Here is a 7,874-nt window from a genome sequence, read left to right as displayed (position 1 = left end):
TAGTCTCCAGGCGTGAAGTCGAAGCGAAGCTATGGCTTTTTGGAAGATGTTGGCGTGTGGTTGTTTGAGTAGCTCGTGACGTGGAGGGAGTTCTCTCGGAACCTCCGTGAGGAGTTGCAGAAGGTCCGGGAACCATTCTGCGTGATGCCATAGCGGAGCTATCAGGGTCATTGATAGATTGACCGATATTCTGGTCTTGTTGAGCACCCTCCTCATCAGACAGAACGGGGGAAAGGCGTACAAATCGATGTTGTCCCACCGTTGTTGGAAGGCATCCTGCCAGAGAGCCTTGGGGTCCGGGACCGGGGAGCAGTACAGCGGGAGCTTGAAGTTCAGCGCTGTAGCAAACAGATCCACAGTTGGGGAACCCCACAAAGTCAGGACTTTGTTAGCTACTTGAGGATCCAAAGAACACTCGGTACTCACTATCTGCATCGCTCTGGTCAGACTGTTTGCGAGCACATTCCTTTTGCCTGGAATGAAGCGAGCCGCTAGTGTAATCGAGTGGACTTCGGACCATCTCAGAATCTCTACTGCAAGATGGGATAGCTGTTTTGAAAAGGTACCTCCCTGCTTGTTGATATAAGCCACCACTGTGGTGTTGTCGCTCATCACCACCACAGAGTGGCCTGCCAGGACTTGGTGGAACTTCTGAAGTGCCAGGAACACGGCCTTCATTTCTAGCAGGTTTATGTGAAGGTACTTTTCAGATTCTGACCACAGGCCTGAGGTCCTGTGGTTCAGAACATGGGCCCCCCACCCTTTCTTTGATGCATCCGAGAACATCATCAAATCCGGGGGAAGGACGAGAAGATCCACTCCCTTTCGTAGGTTCTTGTCTGCCACCCACCACTGGAGGTCTGTCCGTTTCGCATGACCCACAGGGACCAAAGTGTCCGGGGAATCGTGACCTTGATTCCACCGGGACTTGTCGCCACTGGAGAGATCTCATTCTGAGGCGACTGTTGGGAATGAGACGGGCCAGGGAGGAGAGGTGGCCGAGGAGACGCAACCATGTTTGGGCTGGGAGTTCTTCTCGATTGAGGAAAGGCCTCGCGACCTTCACCAGCCTTGCCATCCTGTTGTCTGATGGGAAGGCTTTGTGGAGATTGGTGTCTATGACCATGCCTAGGTATACCAGTTTCTGAGAAAGCTGCAGAGAGGACTTCTCGAGATTTACCATGATCCCTAGATCCTTGCAAAGTTCGAGGAGCTTGTCTCGGTGGCGAAGAAGGGTTGCCTCCGAGTCTGCTAGGATCAGCCAGTCGTCCAGATAACGAAGGAGACGGATGCCGATCCTGTGAGCCCATGATGATATCAGGGTGAACACCTGAGGGGCTGTGGAGAGATCGAAACACAGCACCTTGAACTGGTAGATCTTGTCGTCTAGGCAAAATCTTAGGTATTTCCTTGAAGACGGATGGACTGGGATCTGGAAGTACGCGTCCTTCAGGTCCAGTGTACACATGAAGTCTTGTGGTTTCACTGCAAGTCTGACCATGTCTGCCGTCTCCATACTGAACGGAGTCTGTTTGACAAACCCGTTCAGGGTTGAGAGGTCGATGACTGGTCTCCAGCCTCCAGACGCCTTCTTTACAAGAAAGAGTCGACTGTAGAAGCCTGGGGACCCGTCTACAACCTCTTGGAGAGCGTCCTTCTTCAACATGGTCTGCACTTCTGCCCAAAGGGCTTGCCCTCTTCCCGATCCCATGGCAAGAGAGCTCAACGACACTGGATTCGCTGTCAGGGGAGGTAGAGAAGCTGTGAACAGGACACGATAACCCTGACCGATTACGGAAATCGTCCAGGAATCTGCCCCGAGTTGCTGCCACCTTGCCGCGCAACTTTGTAGGCATCCCCCCACTGGTGGACATGCAGGGGGACTGCCAACCCTAGCGTTTACGGCCTCGGCCGTTTCCTCTAGGGTTCTTGCCTCCCCTGGAGGACTTCTTGCTCATTCTGCTCTTGGCAGGAAAGGGCTTATTATTATTATTACTATCCAAGCTACAACCCTAGTTGGAAAAGCAAGATGCTCTAAGCCCAGGGGCTCCAACAGGGACAAATAGCCCAGTGAGGAAAGGAAATAAGGAAATAAATAAATGAGAACAAATTAACAATAAATCATTCTAAAATAAGTAACAACGTCAAAACAGACATGTCATATATAAACTATTAACAACATCAAAAACAAATATGTCATAAATAAACTATAAAAAGTCTCATGTCCGCCTGGTCAACAAAAAAGCATTTGCTCCAACTTTGAACTTTTGAAGTTCTACTGATTCAACCACCCGATTAGGAAGATCATTCCACAACTTGGTCACAGCTGGAATAAAACTTCTAGAGTACTGCGTAGTATTGAGACTCGTGATGGAGAAGGCCTGGCTATTAAAATTAACTGCCTGCCTAGTATTACGAACAGGATAGAATTGTCCAGGGAGATCTGACTGTAAAGGATGGTCAGAGTTATGAAAAATCTTATGCAACATGCATAATGAACTAATTGAACGACGGTGCCAGAGATTAATATCTAGATCAGGAATAAGAAATTTAATAGACTGTAAGTTTCTGTCCAACAAATTAAGATGAGAATCAGCAGCTGAACACCAGACAGGAGAACAATACTCAAAACAAGGTAGAATGAAAGAATTAAAACACTTCTTCAGAATAGATTGATCACCGAAAATCTTGAAAGACTTTCTCAATAAGCCTATTTTTTGTGCAATTGAAGAAGACACAGACCTTATATGTTTCTCAAAAGTAAATTTACTGTCAAGAATCACACCTAAAATTTTGAAAGAGTCATACATATTTAAAGAAACATTATCAATACTGAGATCCGGATGTTGAGGAGCCACCGTCCTTGACCTACTTACAATCATACTTTGAGTTTTGTTAGACACCTTCGGCTTTGCTGCTGTCGTCGTCTTTGTGTCCTTAGCTGGACGGGGCTGTTGGGCCGCTGGAGGTTTGTAGGGCCTCGATGTCAGGGCCCTATGGATGAGGGAATCCAGATTGGACTTCCTCCACCTCTCAGCAGTTAGCTCCACATCCTTAGGCTCAAACAAACTCTTACCGAGCACGGAAGAGTGTCTGAGCCTGCTAACATCCGAACTGGGGACCTTCTGGTAGAATCTCTCAGCCACTGCGTCCCGTCGTTTGAGAATCGTATTGGCCCACAAGCTCAAGCCTTGGTGGGCCAGAAACTCGATGGTCCACGTGCCTGAGAGCAAGAAAGTCTCCATTGCTTTCCTGGTGCTTTCTTTGGAGAGGTCCACAGACCACACCAGGATGCCCAGAGACCCCAGCCAGATGTCAAGCCACGAAGTTGCCTGCATGGCACACTTCGCGACCTTCTCCTGGCTTAGGATCTCAGTAGCTGAATAGGACACGTGCCGGTTGGAGAGTCTCTCTAGAGAGACTCCCCCGGTGAGTTCTTCCATGGAGTGGTGAATTGGAAGACCCAAACAAGACTCCTCAAGGATCTCAAAGTACCTCCTCTGATGGACTCGAGGAGGAGGGAGGAGCTTGTTACCGCCGCTGGATCTACTGGAGGAGGCAAGCTCAGAGAGCTGGCCCTCGACCTTGTCCCTGGCACTCTTCATCCCCTGAGGCCAGGGCAAAGCTGCACTGGCCCTAGAGGGTTTCTGGGTGCCGTAGACACGGTCCAAGACCGTGACCTTACCCTCACGAGGAGGAATCTCTGGGTCTGGAATCCCATTGAGGTTCCTCATGAGGGTCAGGACTTGCCAGAATGCGTGTTCTGACTCTTGGTGCTCTCCTCCTGAAGGACTGGCAGCGAAGTCTCCTGTCCCCAGTGGCTCTTCCTGGGGGGACACATGGACATCCTCTGAAGGACTAGCTGGCTCCTGTCTGATCCTTGTTGACGACTTGGGAATCGTCTTAGAGTCCTTCGGTTCCCTCCTGGGAGGGATACAGGACTCGAGTAACGATGGGTGCAGGCTCTTTTCCACCCCTGGACGAGAAGACTTCTCAGGGAGAGGCGGAGTTTCCCCCATTGGTGCGATGGGGGAACGGTCCAAGTCGTCCGACTCTCCTGAGGATGGGTAATCCTCATCCGCAGGGGAGGGAGAGAAAGTCTGTGGGGGAGGAAGCCGCCACTGATTTGTGACCCACGTCAGAGAGGACGGGCTTCATAGCCTGCACAAGAGCTCTGACTAGGGTCCCGAACCAGGGCTGCTGGCTGTCAAGACACTCCCTCTGGAGGGAAGGGGATCGTTCGATCCCTTGGAGGAGAAGACAAACGAGGGTTCGCCTGAAAAGAAGCTGAAACAAGAGAGTCCTTAGACCTGTCCGGGAACCGCCCCTCCTCCGACGAGCGCGCTGTTCTACGCTTGCGGGGAGGGGAACGAAATGATGACCTGTCCGCCTGACGACGATCGCGCTGGAGGTCGCGCGATGGGCCCTGTCCAGGATCGCGCGCGAAAGGATCGCGTGCCATAGGAATCTCGCGCTCGCGTGGGAGGTTGGTGGAGCGGGCGCAAGGGCGCATAGGCGATGGCACAGGCGCGTGGACGCGATGGCGCGAGCGCGTAGGAGAAGGCGAGGGCGTGTGGCGCGCAGGAGCTGGATCGTGAGGAGGCTGGATACGAGGGCGCGCAGCATCCTGATGCAGTACTGACGGGCGTGAGAGAGTAGTGGCGCATGGGCGCGTATCCGGAAGAACCGGGCGAGGGCGCGAGTGCGCAGGTTCGGGATAGCGTGAGGGTGGGTTTGCACGTTGGAACGCAGGTGGGCGCTGAGCCGTTTGAACAGGTACATCAACCTGTGGGCGCGCTGGGCGCGCATGGGCGCGCAGGGAATTATGGGCGCGCATCAGGATGTGGGCGCTCTGGTGTGCGCTGCTGCGGTGGTCGCGCGATCGGATTAGGGCGCACAGGTGTGCGCTGTTGGGTTGCATGGGGCGCCTTGAGAGAGACTGGAACCTGGCGCGCAACCGGAGCGTCGCGTGCGACTGGAGGAGCGCGTGCAGGATTGTGCTGTCTGGGAGGAGAGTCCAGGGGTACCTGGGAGCGCCCGTGCGCTAACTTAGGCACCTCCTGGACTGCGCGCTGGGATGTAGAAGCGCGCTGGCGCGTTGGCGAGCACGTGTGGGCTGTGACTGGAATTGCGCACGATGGGCGCGCCTCGCGCCTAACTCCAGAAGGGCGCTGCGAGTCCAGAGGTACCTGTGAGCGCCTGTGCGCTAACCTAGGAGCCTCTTGGACTGCGCGCGACGTGGCAGGAACCGGAGAACGCTGGGGCGCAGATGGGGGCGTGTGAGCAGGTGAGCGCTGGCGCGCTAGATCAGGAACTGCTGGCGGGCGCCGGGGCGCAGAAGGATGTGGGCGCGCAGGGGAACCCTGGCGCGTAACAGGAAGAGGGGCGCGCACGTGCGCAGGTGAGCGCTGTGATGCTAAGACTGGAACGGCATCAGCAGCAGCATGAGGGCGCACAGGTTGAACCTGGCGCTTTAGGGCAAGAGGCGCAGATTTGCGCTCAAGTCCCTTATGCCCCGAAGGGACTGGTGCCTGCGCAATGGCAGATTCAGCATCCTCGAAGAGTGACGGCAGGTCAGCAGGTCTGGAGGGAGACTGGTCACAGGGTCCCGAAGGACGACCTTCCTCCGAAGGGGATCGCGAACGATCCCCGGAGAGGTCTAAGGTGGTAGCTGGCAGGATCGGCGAACGGCGAGTCGTCTCCTCCGCAGAGGACTGTGGTGACGACGAGCCGAAGAGGCGCCTCCTAACTCCCTTGTGAGGGAAAGGAAGACCTCTAGGCGAAGGGGAGGACGAGCCTTCCGCCTTATACGCCCACGAGGGGCCGTAGGGTCAGCAGGCTGACCATCGTAGGGCCTCCGAAGAGGAGTCTCTGTGAGTGAACTCTCCCGTGGGAGAGAATCACCAGCAGGAGAGACCGTAGGACTTAGTTCCTCCCTCGAAGGTGTTTGGAGGGGGAAAATGACAAATTCGAAGATAATTTGTATTTTTCCTAAGCATACAAACCTTAGCTATTTACATTGGGTTTACCTTTTAGCGCAGCTGAAATGGCGAGCCATTAGAATTTAACGAGGCTGTATTACCCCCGCGCTAGTTAGCAGGGGGGTAGGGGAGTGGTAGCTAGCTACCCCTCCCCCCCCTCACACACAGGTGAATGCTCACTTTCACTTAGAGGTAGGACTTGTCTTGGGGGACAGGGCTGGCGGGCAAATATGTGTAAATAGCTAAGGTTTGTATGGTTAGGAAAAATACAAATTATCTTCGAATTTGTCATTTGTTCCGTAACCGAAATACAAACCACGCTATTTACATTGGGTGACTTACCCCTTAGGTAGGATGGAAAGTCCCCAGCCATACTGGCTTTGGCTTTACCCGGGGACTCAGAATCCGAGTGAGTCGCACTCGAGAAAAGGAGTCCCTGCACCTCACAAGTTCCTTGCTCCGCAAGGAACCGTGTGGCCTACATAAGCTTGTGTGTGAAGGAAGAAGTGTGACCCGTCCTAGGCAGTTGACCTGGAGTTCCAGAAGGAACTCTGGGTTAGGACGTTCCCAATACCACCTCGTCAGGGTATGGGGGACGCGACAGTATTGACTCAATACTCGGAACACAAGGAAGCATGGTTTACCTGCAGAGGTTCGAGGTCAGCTATGCAGAGACCAGGATGCTGCTTCCCTGTAGAGGGGATGATGAAGAAAGAAATAAGGGCCAGACATACTTCTTTCGTTCATGCAGACTAAACCTGATAACAATGCCCTCAACCTTCTGCTACCTGTCCAAAAAGGAGCCTGAGGTTAGACCAGCTGTTGTGCAGCCACCACAGAGCGATAGAAAACGTATCGAAACTCCTGTGGGTCACGCCCTGCAGGAAGCGGGCTGCTTAAGGTCATTAGACGCTTCCAGACTCCAGCTTGTAGCACCTGCGTCACAGAGTAGTATTACTCGAAGCCGAGGGACGTTGCGATGTATCCAACATCGTGCTGTAGGGCGACGTGACGGGGAGGGTCTGGAGACAGGTCGAGATGAATGTCCTTGAGTCCGAGCTGAAGAGGTATACTGGTGACTCTCCCCCGTGTCCTCCTTGTGCTCCCAAATCGGCTGCAACTGAGGACAAACTGCAGCTGTTCCCAAAGCTAACCTCTCGATTCCTTTACTGGCAAGAAAGAGAAGGTCTTAGGACATCAGATACAGAATGGAGACTCGAAATCTTGAAGGAATTGGACCGAAGGGCCGGGACCCCAAGATTCTGAGTCTAGCCAACAACTCAGGAGCGAACCTGAATGTTGCCTTCCCCTCTTCCTTAGAAAGGGCGGAGTCGTACAAGACCAAGAAGATTGCTTACACACTGGCCGCGGCCAGAGTGAGCAGGAGACCCAAGACGGAATACAATCCGAGGCCTGTCATAAAGGGTCTTGAGAAGATCTCTTAAGGGACTAAAAAGTCCGAGCCATGCTCCAAGTTGGAGGTCTCACTCCGACTAGGGCAGGGACGATCGTAGCTTCGCATGAGCGAGGAAAGATCCAGCGGGCAGGAAAAAGTTATTCCTTTAAGCCTGAAGGTCAGGGAAAGGCTGAGCGACAGGCTTCATTGCCGAGAGTGGAAAGGAGTTTCCTCCCGCCGAAAGGCAATAAGACCGTTATTGCTGGAGAAGAGGCCTCAAGGGAAGAGGTATATCTCCCACGGCACCAACCACCGAAGACTCTTCACTTCGCCTGGAAGACCCCTGCGGATGACTATCGCAGATGACGCGACCTCCGTCCCGCGACTGTAGCGGGTTGTCTCTTCTTGAGGAGGAGGCGTAGTGTCTCCAGGCATGAAGCCAAAGCGACGCCCCGGTTCGTGAAAGATGTTGCAGTGTGGTTGTTTGAGTAGTCTGT

The sequence above is a fragment of the Palaemon carinicauda genome, chromosome 1 (genome assembly GCF_036898095.1).
Source record: "Palaemon carinicauda isolate YSFRI2023 chromosome 1, ASM3689809v2, whole genome shotgun sequence".
In the NCBI taxonomy this organism is placed as follows: Eukaryota; Metazoa; Arthropoda; class Malacostraca; order Decapoda; family Palaemonidae; genus Palaemon; species Palaemon carinicauda.
This window is presented reverse-complemented; position numbering follows the sequence as displayed.